Source organism: Scyliorhinus torazame, chromosome 14 (genome assembly GCF_047496885.1).
Source record: "Scyliorhinus torazame isolate Kashiwa2021f chromosome 14, sScyTor2.1, whole genome shotgun sequence".
Taxonomy (NCBI): domain Eukaryota; kingdom Metazoa; phylum Chordata; class Chondrichthyes; order Carcharhiniformes; family Scyliorhinidae; genus Scyliorhinus; species Scyliorhinus torazame.
Window position 1 is genome coordinate 166,077,539 of NC_092720.1, and position 12,675 is coordinate 166,090,213.

Consider the following 12,675-nt stretch of genomic DNA (forward strand, 5'->3'; position numbering starts at 1 on the left):
ATTTTGAGAATATGCCCACACAATGAACTTGGTGTAGAAATAAAATCCTGCAACCAGCTGGAAAATCACCATGATCCTGTCGTGGTTTGAACACGCACCCTTCTGATCGGGAGTTAGAAGCGCTACCGTTGCGCCACAAGCCCAACTAATGTGGACTGTGTATTTCTCCGCATATATCTTTTTATTGACACTTTGACGAGATTTTGTATAAGGAAAACGAAACGGGAATAATAATGGAAACAGGATATTTCCTCCCTCCCTCCTTTCCTTCTTCACTTTCTGTGGATATAAGACCATAAGACAGAGGAGGAGAATTTGGTCACTCGGCCCATCGAGCCTGCTTCACTATTCAATCATGCCTGATATATTTCTCATCCCCATTTTCCTGCCTTCTCCCGATAACCTTATACATCAGAAACCTATCTATCTCTGTCTTAAAGACAAAGAGTGATTTGGCCTCTACAACCTTCTGCGGCAGAGTTCCACAGATTCGCCACCATCTGGCTGAAGGAATTCTTCCTCACCTCTCTTTTGAAGGATCGTCGAATGGAAGAGTAACAGGAAAAACAAATAGGGAGAGAGCAGGAACACAACATTATCCGATGGGATAAATTTATTTTCAAATTTCCATTACATTCAGTGAATCAGAAATGCTCCGGCATTTGGGTTCAAAATGAATCCTAACCGGATTGAATCCACGAATTTCCACCTTGTTATTAATCGATGAGATACTAAAAATTGTGGACCAACTGTGACCCAGGTGCATGGAAGCAGTTCCGTCCTTTCTTTTCCTCCTTCCTACATTTTTCTCTTTTCTCTCCCAGATTTCCCAGGCCAGAACATCCTTCCTTAGATACGGGGCCACAAACTGCTCACAATGCTCCAAATTTGATCTGACCAGAGCCTTATACAACCTCAGAAGTACATCCCTGCTCTTGTATCCTAGCCCTCTCGACATCAATGCTTCCATTTCATTTGCCTTCCTAACTGCCGACTGAACCTGCACGTTACCGTGAAGAGAACTTTGTACGAGGACTCCAAAGTCCCTCTGTGCTTCTGATTTCTTCAGACATTTCCCAGTTAGAAAATTGTGTATGCCTCCATTCTTCCTACCAAAGTGCACAATCTCACACTTTTCCACATTGTATTCAATCTGCGCACTCTCCTAGCCTGTCCAAGCCCTTCTGCTTCCTCAATACTGCCTATCCTTCTCCATATTTTTGTATCATTTGCAAACATAGCACCAGTGCCCTTCCAGTTCCTTCCTCCGGATCGTTAATGTATATTGTGAAAAGTTGTGGTCCTAGCACCGACCCATGAGGCACACCACTAGTCACCACCTGCCACCTTGAAAATGAAATGAAATGAAAACCACTTATTGTCACAAGTAGGCTTCAAATGAAGTTACTGTGAAAAGCCCCTAGTCGCCACATTCCGGCGCCTGTTCGGGGAGGCTGTTACGCGAATCGAACCGTGCTGCTGGCCTGCCTTGGTCTGCTTTAAAAGCCAGCAATTTAGCCCAGTGTGCTAAACTAGCCCTTATGTAGGACACTTTTATGCCCACTCTCTACCTTCTCCCAGTTAGCCAATCTTCTATCCATGCTAGTAACTTACCCTTAGCACCATGGGCTCTTAACCTATTTTACATCCTCCTATGCGGAACCTTATCAAAGGTGTTCTGGAAATTAAATATATCAAATCCACTGGTTCTCCTTTATCTATCTTCCTTGTTACATCCTCAAAGAATTCCAGCAGATTTGTCAGTCATAATCTCCCCTTGACGAAGCCATGCTGATTCAGTCCTATTTTATCATGCACTGTCAGGTATTCCGCAATCTCATGTTTAATAATGGACTCTAAAATCTTGCCAATGACCGAAGCCAGGCTAACGGTCTACAGTTTCCTGTCTTTTGACTCCCTCTCTTCCTAAACAGGGGTGTTGGAATAGCCATTTTCCAGTCCTCTGGGACCGTTACTGCCTCCAGTGATTCCTGAAAGATCACCACCAATACCTCCACAATCTCCTCATCTATCTCTTTCTGAACCCCGGGGTGTAGTCCATCCGGTCCAGGGGTTGCGTCCAACTTCAGACCTTGCAGTTTCCCAGAACCTTCTCCTTCGTGGTGGCCACTACACTCTCCTCTGCCCCCTGATTTTCATGAAGTTCTGGTATCCCACTGGTGCTTTTGCTTTTATGGTGTCCCTGAATTCCTTTGTCATCCATGAATGCCTCGATAACGACTGCATTTCTACTCTGTGCTGTTTCGTCCTGTGTAGTTTCGTGCCCATTGATGCCATGGTGTGGACTGCAATCCTTCCATGTGTCACCATTGCCAGCCGTCGCCAATGTTGAGTGCCGGTTTGACAGTGGCACACTTCCTGCCTCTTCCTGCTATTCCAGATGGCCCCACATGTACTATCCTTTTTAAAAAATAAATTTAGAGTAACAATTTATTTTTCCAATTCAGGGGCAATTTAGCGTGGCCAATCCACTTACTCGGCACATCTTTGGGGTGTGGTGGTGAAACCCATGCCAACTCGGGGAGAATGTGCAATCTACCCACATCTACAATCGTGAACTCTCCCATTCCCTTTGGGCTCTTCACCTCCTGGAACGTACACATCCTCCTGGATTCTCCACAGTGACTCCAGCTGCCCCTCAAACTTAGAAAACCTAACCTCGAGCTCAAGTAGTTCGGGCCACTGCCTATTGACATCTGAACCTGAGGGGCACAAATATCCTGGGGGGGGGGGGGGGCGGGGAGGGAGATTTGCTAGTGCTCTTTGGGGGGGGGGGTTAAACTAATGCAGCAGGGGCATGGGAACCTGGATTGTAGTTTTAGGGTATGAGAGATTGAGAGTATAGAGGTCAGGAGCACAGATTTGACTTCGCAGGAGGGGGCCAGTGTCAGCACTGTTGCTTCACGTCGCCAGGCGCCCGGGTTCGTTCCCAGGTTGGATCACTGTCTGTACGGAGTCTCCACGTTCTCCCCGTGTCTGGGCGGGTTTTCTCCGGGAGCTGCGGTTTTCTCCCAAAGATGTGCGGGTGGATTGGTGACGCTATCTTGCCCAGTAGTGTCCAAACGTTAGGTGAGGTTACAGGGATTGAATGGTGGTGTGGGCTGAGGAAGGATGCTCTTTCAGGGTCTGGTGTAGACTCGATGGGCCGAATAGCCTCCTTCTGCACTGTAAATTCTATATTGAATAAACCCGACATTGACAGCATATCCACACTCACATATGGTGAGCAAGACTGCCAGGTTCAGAATGTCTCTCACACTCTCACATATTACCAGTGAGTGACATATACAGAATGAATCACACATTCACAAACTGGAACTAAGAAAAGGTCATCTCCACATTTTAATTTTTCGAAATCCCGCCGTCACAAGTTCAATATAATGTGAATAATTCTTGTCTCTTGTGCGTCTCTCTCTGATCTGTGAACTTCGCTCTACCAGAGTGTGCTGCCATCTACTGCCCACAACACAGAATCGCAACAGAGCGGGAGAAATTCACATGAATTGGCGGCGTTGCAGATATCAGTGATGGGATGTCATCGGGTGTTAGTAAATAAAAAATATTAATTCGATGTTCTTGTATTTCCCCATGGACTTGGTCACTATGGAAGTATTCATCTGAAGGAGCAGAAATGTTTTAATAGGCGGATATGTGAACATTTGTGGTTCAGGGGGAGATTTCTCATTTACCAGACTAGAGTTAGGGCTCCATTCCCAGATATTGCCCCTTCTTTTTCTGAACCCATCTCTAACATCTTGCTCATTGTGACTAAGGGGAAAAGTAGACAGGGATTATTGGTATTACTGAGAATTGGTTGAGGGAAGGGCAAGACTGGCAACTAAATATCCCAGGGTATAAATGCTTCAGGAGGGATACAGAGGGAGGTAAAAGGGCTGGAGGAGTTGGATTACTGGTCAGAGATGATATCACAGCTGTGATTAAGGAGGGCACGATGGAGGATTCGAGCACTGAGGCAATATGGGTAGAGCTAAGAAATAGGAAGGATGCAGTAACATTGTTGGGATTTTACTACAGGCCTCCCAAAAGCGAGCGTGAAGTAGAGGTACAAATATGTAGACAGATTATAGAAAAATGTAGGAGCAATAAGGTGGTCGTGATGGGAGATTTTAACTTCCCCAACTTTGAATGGGACTCTTGTAGTGTTGGAGGCGTAGATGCAGCAGAATTTGTAAGGAGCATCCAGGAGAGTTTTTAAAAGCAGTATGTCAATAGTCCAACTCGGGAAGGGGCCATACTGGACCTGGTATTGGGGAATGATCCCAGCCAGGTGGTTGAAGTTTCAGTCGGTGATTACTTTGGGAGTAGCGATCACAATTCTGTAAGTTTTAGAATACTCGTGGACAAAGACGAGAGTGGTCCTAAAACAAGAGTGCTAAATTGGGGAAAGGCCAAGTGTAACAAAATTCGGCAGGAGCTAGGGAATGTGGATTGGGAGCAGCTGTGTAAGGGTAAATCCACATTTGAAATGTGGGAGTTTTTAAGGAAAGGTTGATTAGAGTGCAGGACAGACATGTCCCTGTGAAAATGAGGGTTAGAAATGGCAAGATTAGGGAACTATGAATAACGGGTGGAATTGTGAGACTAGCTCAGATGAAAAAGGAAGCATGCGTAAGATCTAGGCGACTTAAAACTGATGGAGCTTTGGAGGAATATTGGGAAAGTAGGATAAATCTCAAGCGTGTAACAAATAGCATTAAATTGTGTCCACCTTCAGACCTTGCAGTTTCCCAGTACCTTCTCCTTAGTGGTGGCCACTACACTCTCCTCTGCCCCCTGATTTTCATGAAGTTCTGGTATTCCACTGGTGTCTTACACCGTGAAGACTTATACAAAGTAACTATTCAGTTCCCCTGCCATTCCTTTGTTTCCCATTACTACTTCTCCAGCCTCATTTTCCAGTGGTACGTTGTCTATTCCTGCCTCTCTGTTACCCTGTACATATTGAAAAAAAAACTCTTCCTCTTTTCTTTCATATTAATAGCTAGCTTACACTCATATTTCATCTTCACCCCTCCTATTGATTTTCGAATTGTTCTCTGCTCGTCTGAAAAGGCGTCCCAATTCTCACCAACTTGGATGCCTTTTCTTTTGCTTTTATGGTGTCCCTGAATTCCCTTGTCATTCATGGATGCCTCGATAACGACTGCATTTCTACTCTGTGCTGTTTCGTCCTGTGTAGTTACGTGCCCATTGATGCCATGGTCTGGACTGCATTCCTTCCCTGTATCACCATTGCCAGCCGTCGCCAATGCTGAGTGCCGGTTTGACAGTGGCACACTTCCTGCCTCTTCCTGCTATTCCAGGTGGCCCCACATCTACTATCCATTTTGTAAAATAAATTTAGAGTGCCAATTCATTTTTCCAATTCAGGGGCAATTTAGCGTGGCCAATCCACTTACTCGGCACATATTTAGTGTGTGGGGGTGAAACCCATGCCAACTCGGGGAGAATGTGCAATCTACCCACATCTACAGTCGTGAACTCTCCCATTCCCTTTGGGCTCTTCACCTCCTGGAACGTACACATCCTCCTGGATTCTCCTCAGTGACTCCAGCTGCCCCTCAAACTTAGAAAACCTAAACTCGAGCTCAAGTAGTTCGGGCCACTGTCTACACGTGTCCCGCAAAACACATGACGTGGCAGAGATATTCCCACAAGGGGCAAGATCTGCACGGAACAGTTGCCCATCATTGATCGAAAAAGGAACCTCTATTGCCTCTTTTAGAATTTAATCATTACCTTGTTTAAACTATTAATTTTATGAATGCCTCAATCTGCTTTGCACTGATACTCCTATTACACTTACACTTACTGTTCTACTGTCTGTGAGGAGTCTGCACGTTCACCCATGTCTGCGTCGGTTTCCTCCGGGTGCTCCGGTTTCCTCCCACAGTCCAAAGATGCCCAGGTTAGATGGATTGGCCATGCTAAATTGCCATTAGTGGCCAAAAAGATGAAGATATGTTGTTGGGTGACGGGGATAGGGTGGAAGTGAGGGTTTAAGTGGGTCGGTACAGACTCGATAGACCGAATGGCTTCCTTCTGTACTGTATGTTCTTTGTTCCTATGTACTCACCCTGATTGAAATGTTCTGTTTACCAGCTCGGGATTAAATCAATGTCTTAATTTAGAGAGAAAACAGAAATATGCCCAAACCAACCAGTTTCCTCCTTTCCTGTGTTATCATGCATATTTATTTTAAATGTAGCTGGTTTGTTCAGCCCCTCCCCCCACTCCTCTTTAACCCCCCCCCCCCCCCCCCCCCCCCCCCCACCCCCACCCCCACACACACAGCATTCTGACTCTCGTCCTCTCTCTCAGTACTGCTCTCGGGCTCAGTGTCATCAGCAAATTGGATATAGGCTGGCAGTCATTACATTTTAACAGAGCTCTGGGAGTGGGAACAGAAATGCCAGCTGACCTGACAGAGCATCGGTTCTGTATAAATCCCCTCCACTCTGAAAAACAACCGCTCACCACTACTTTATCCTTCCTACGCCTTATCCAATTTTGCATCCATGCACTCACTGCCCATTTAATCCAATCTGCTTGAACGTTACTAGCAAGTCTATTATTGGGGACATTTTCAACCCACTTTTGAAGTCTAGACACCATCAACCTCACACCCCGGCTCAATGTACTCTGTAACTTCATCATAGAACTTCATTAAGTATTTCAGTTATGATTTTCGGTAACCAATCTGTACTGTTTGTCATTTATCAATCCACGTTCTACGCGTGACAGTGAATTTTCTCTCAGATTATTGTCTCTAAAGGTTTCCCCACCAACAACATTCGACTAACTGCTCTGTAGTTACTGAGTTTATCCCTCTCCATTTTAAACACAGATGTCACATTGACAACCTGCAGTTCTCTGGCTTCACTCCCATATCCAAGGCGGATTCAAATATTGTGGCTGGAAGCTCCGCTCTTTCCACCCTTCCTTTCCTCAGTAATCCAGGATGTGTCACATCTGAATTGGGGGACTTTTCTACTGTGAGCACTGCCAACCTTTTCATTGCCTTTTCTTTATCTATTTTCGCCCTGGCCAATTCCTCCACCAGCTCCGCCTTCAGTGTGTCATCAGCAGCTTCTGTGTTCTGCTTTGTTCTCTAAAGTATTGTGATTGAGACAAATATCGTCATTCTGCTTTGGACGTCCCACAGAGCACATGGTGTGGAGGCAACGGCGCTCAGCTGTCCCAATATTTCACTGAAATGAGCTGTCTATTTAAAGTTCTGTCTATCTAATGAATGTTCCGCTCTTTGGCTCTTGTACTTTTTTCCTATTGTCCCTCGATTTAAATTGGACAGCAGCTCCTTCCCCCTCTGTACCTATTCCCCACGAACAATAAATCCACATTTTAAACTCTTCACTCTTCAATTCACTCTCTATGTGTTTGCGCTAGTAGGTCATTCAAGTTATTATCTGTAATTTAATTGTTGCATTTCATGTATTTGAAAGTAAAGTTTGTTTTAGAATTATCAACTCATTTTCACGAATTATTGTTTATTTGAATTCAATGTCTTAAACTGTACCTTTCAACAAAAAATACCTGATTACTTATTTGTTGTGTAATGATGTGTCTATTCCACTCAGTTCAATAAACCCTCTTGTAACAGAAGGCTTCATCCAGAGAATGTGTCTACGTGATGAACTGGAGCTCTCAGATTTTACTCATTGATCTTCACAAGAGTTGATGGAGTTTTGTCCTTGCCGTGTTGTCTGGTGTTGATTTACTCTGATTCGTCATCTGGTTTACCTGTTGCCCAATTACGTTCTCTCAGCAAAGTTCTCAATAATAACCTGACATGCCCTCGCAGTATTTGAATCTCAATGTTTTTTTTCAACTATTTTGGCAAAGGATTTAGTTTTGGAAATATCGCTCTAACTCTCCTCATGGCCAAGCGGGACGTTTAACTGCTGTATTTTCAAGCAGCAGACAGCTTTATTTGAAAAGCCATTGTGACAGGTTTTGGGTTTGATACCAGTCACAAATCTGATTGTGGCTCCAGCTGTCATGTGACCTGTCAGGAGATGGCCTCATAATTGCCCCAGTCATGTATCTGTGATTTCTTAAACACTTTCACTGTGGCTGACTTGATCGCTTTCGCCTTTGAAACACAAGGTGTGTCATCAAATCCCATTGCAGAATTTATGTGTAATAAGGAAGGCTAACACTCCAGTACAGTACTGAGGGAGAGCTGCACTATTGGAGATTTTAAGGCGAGGCCATGTACACCCTATCATTCTGTTTTAAGTGATGCCAGGATGCTGTGCTGAAGACACAGGAGCAGAGGGGCGATCACCCCGATTACTGGCTGATATTTATCAGAGACTTGCGGCTTCAAAAGGAACTTTATTCATTCCTGGATTTATTGGAAGCTGAGTTTTGTGTGGAACTCTAGTTCAGGACTATGGTCAAGAGTGCAAGAATAATGATCTCAACAAAAGGACGAGACCTCATGGTAATTCCCTCCAGCTGTAGTTTTTCGTTATGAAGAGGGGATTACTTTAACAGGTAATATGTACCCTGAAACTCAGTGAACGGCTTAAACCTCTGCCCGGAATCTGATCACCGCCTCAACCCCAACATTCAGCTTGTGTGGGAAGACATGACAACTTCCTTCCCAGCAGCTCCCATCCCCCGCCTGGCGACCGATTCCCCCCGCCCCTCCCCCCCCCACCTCCCCCGCCCCTCCCCCCAACCGCCTCCTCCCACCCCCTACCCCCCAGCACAGACTGGATAATATCCCAAACTCGTATCCGGGTATTGCCTCATTGTTCCACCAGCTTGTTCTCTTGCCCAGAACTCTGAGAATCGCAGCCCAAATCCTCAGACGTTTTATTCTCTCTTCAACCAACATTTTGTCCCCTGATTCCTGGAAGAGGGGCTCGGCATTCTGAGTTCCTCTGCAGACACCAGGTTGCTGCTAATGGACCAAAAGAGCCCTGAAACCTGAAACAATAAACTCTCTCACAGGCCTGTGAACATGTTTCCATTAGACGGTGCAGTGAATACCTGCAGAATAGATACCAATGGAGAGAAGTGCGAGCAGTTTCAATGTCACAATTTTGTGGAAATAGAGGATTTTTTTTTTAAATGTCGAAAATATTGAACAGATCCTCTGGAAGGAGGGCTCATGTCAAAGGGGAAAAGCACAAATGAAAGCTGCAAATACTTTACGGATCTGTAACATCTGTGAAACAAGAAATAGTTCACACTTCAGATCCGGACCTTTCATTGGAACGATCTGTTCTCTCGCCAAGGATGTATTTTCTGTCTTTGTTTCAGGTTTACAACGTTTGCAGTATTTTAGTTTTAGGTCAAACGACAGAGTTGTCTTTTCTCCACTGAGGGTTATTGTAGGTCTGTCTGGCTGTGAGCAGCAGATACCAGAGAACCCCACCACCTGGAGGTCCCCTTCGAAGTCCAGAAATACCTGACTTGGAAATATATTGCTATTCCATCACAGGCGCTGGGGCAATATCATGAAACTGTTCAAGAATGCAGCTCACCACAACCTTCTCAAGGGTAACTAGGGATGGACATTAAATGCTGCCGTCATCAGCGACTCCAACACCCTGTAAATAATAAATAAACAAATAGACGACTATTAAAACCTAATTTTACCTTCGAAAGAAGTCCATGTTGCTTATTTCACAACCAGTCCTAATTTCGCATGAATTCTGCGTTTGAACAATTCCTTGTCTTAACTTCTAAGCTCAGGGTGAAGCGCCTGAAAGTCACGACGCTGTCCGGGAATCGAAGCGGGGTCCACTGCGTGAGAAACAGCTATGCTCTCCACTACACCACCAACGCATACAACCCAGAGGCAAGCAATGCTTCCTTTCTAATTTGGTAGCCATGATGTGGAGATGCCGGCGTTGGACTGGGGTGAGCACAGTACGAAGTCTTACAACACCAGGTTAAAGTCCAACAGGTTTGTTTCGATGTCACTAGCTTTCGGAGCGCTGCTCCTTCCTCAGGTGAATGAAGAGGTCTGTTCCAGAAACACATATATAGACAAATTCAAAGATGCCAAACAATGCTAGGAATGCGAGCATTAGCAGGTGATTAAATCTTTACAGATCCAGAGATGGGTTAACCCCAGGTTAAAGAGGTGTGAATTGTCTCAAGCCAGGACAGTTGGTAGGATTTCGCAGGCCAGGTGGTGGGGGATGAATGTAATGTGACATGAATCCCAGGTCCCGGTTGAGGCCGCACTCATGTGTGCGGAACTTGGCTATAAGTTTCTGCTCGGCGATTCTGCGTTGTCGCGGGTCCTGAAGGCCGCCTTGGAGAACGCTTACCCGGAGATCAGAGGCTGAATGCCCTTGACTGCTGAAGTGTTCCCCGACTGGAAGGGAACATTCCTGCCTGGTGATTGTTGCGCGATGTCCGTTCATTCGTTGTCGCAGCGTCTGCATGGTCTCGCCAATGTACCACGCTTCGGGACATCCTTTCCTGCAGCGTATGAGGTAGACAACGTTGTCCGAGTCGCACGAGTATGTACCGCGTACCTGGTGGGTGGTGTTCTCACGTGTAATAGTGGTATCCATGTCGATGATCTGGCACGTCTTGCAGAGATTACCATGACAGGGTTGTTTGGTGTCGTGGTCACTGTTCTGAAGACTGGTTAGTTTGCTGCAAACAATGGTTCGTTTGAGGTTGCGCGGTTGTTGATAGAAGGTTCTCCACTGTTCCTCAACTCTTTCGCCATAACGTCTTTGCTCCCAGTCTTCCTTAGCTAGTTCTTCTCTCATCCCATTGTAATCTACTTTGTTTCAGCACAAAACACTTTTTTACCTTCTCACCCTCCATCTGTATTTTGACTGAAGGTGACTTCTGGTAAACCAGAAGGTGACTGAACAGGTAGACGAGGGTAGAGCAGTTGATGTGGTGTATATGGATTTCAGCAAAGCGTTTGATAAGGTTCCCCACGGTAGGCTATTGCAGAAAATACGGAGGCTGGGGATTGAGGGTGATTTAGAGATGTGGATCAGAAATTGGCTAGCTGAAAGAAGTCAGAGGGTGGTGGTTGATGGGAAATGTTCAGAATGGAGTTCTGTCACAAGTGGAGTACCACAAGGATCTGTTCTGGGGCCGTTGCTGTTTGTCATTTTTATCAATGACCTAGAGGAAGGCACAGAAGGGTGGGTGAGTAAATTTGCAGACGATACTAAAGTCGGTGGTGTTGTCGATAGTGAGGAAGGAAGTAGCAGGTTACAGAGGGATATAGATAAGCTGCAGTGCTGGGCTGAGAGGTGGCAAATGGAGTTTAATGTAGAGAAGTGTGAGGTGATTCACTTTGGAAGGAAAAACAGGAATGTGGAATATGTGGCTAATGGAAAAGTTCTTGAAAGTGTGGATGAGCAGAGGGATCTAGGTGTCCATGTACATAGATCCCTGAAAGTTGCCACCCAGGTTGATAGGGTGGTGAAGAAGGCCTATGGAGTGTTGGCCTTTATTGGTAGAGGGATTGAGTTCCGGAGTCAGGAGGTCATGTTGCAGCTGTACAGAACTCTGGTACGGCCGCATTTGGAGTATTGCGTACAGTTCTGGTCACCGCATTATAGGAAGGACGTGGAGGCTTTGGAACGGGTGCAGAGGAGATTTACCAGGATGTTGCCTGGTATGGAGGGAAAATCTTATGAGGAAAGGCTGATGGACTTGAGGTTGTTTTCGTTAGAGAGAAGAAGGTTAAGAGGAGACTTAATAGAGGCATACAAAATGATCAGAGGGTTAGATAGGGTGGACAGTGAGAGCCTTCTCCCGCGGATGGAAATGGCTAGCACGAGGGGACATAGCCTTAAACTGAGGGGTAATAGATATAGGACAGAGGTCAGGGGTAGGTTCTTTACGCAAAGAGTAGTGAGGCCGTGGAATGCCCTACCTGCTACAGTAGTGAACTCGCCAACATTAAGGGCATTTAAAAGTTTATTGGATAAACATATGGATGATAATGGTATAGTGTAGGTTATATGGCTTTTGTTTCGGTGCAACATCGTGGGCCGAAGGGCCTGTACTGCGCTGTATTGTTCTATGTTCTATGTTCTATTTTAAATTCTACGATATTATGATCGCTCCTTCCGAGAGGATTCCTAACTATGAGATCATGAATCGATCCTGTCTCATTACACAGGATCAGATCTAGGACCGCTTGTTCCCTCGTAGGTTCCATTACATACTGTTCTCGGAAACTATCACGGATACATTCTATAAACTCCTCCTCAAGGATGCCTTGACCGACCTGGTTAAACCAATCGACATGTAGATTAAACTCCCCCATGAAAACTGCTGTACCATTTATCCATGCATCCGTTATATCTTTGTTTATTGCCTGCCCCACCATAATGTAATGTCCGTATTCAAAAAGGACAATCCACCCAAGCTGCACATCTTTTTGTTCATTGGATGAGACCAAGGCAGACACGGGGAGAATGTGCAAACTCCACACAGTCCTATATTTTTCTCTGTCTCTGCTCCCCTTGCGCCTCCGGGTGAAAGATTTCGCAGGTTTGGATGGTGCCTCGCGAAGGAAAATTAATGTCAGAAGTGGGATTCGAACCCACGCCTCCAGAAGAGACTGCGACCTGAACGCAGCGCCTTAGACCGCTCGGCCATCCTGAC

The 12,675-nt window shown here is 45.5% G+C and overlaps 1 non-coding gene across 1 annotated transcript; it reads right to left on the reverse strand.

Annotated features, from left to right (window-relative positions):
• Positions 1 to 12,592: 12,592 nt before the first annotated feature.
• On the reverse strand, positions 12,593 to 12,675 carry trnal-cag (transfer RNA leucine (anticodon CAG)). Its single transcript has one exon. It is a non-coding gene; the product is annotated as a tRNA-Leu (tRNA).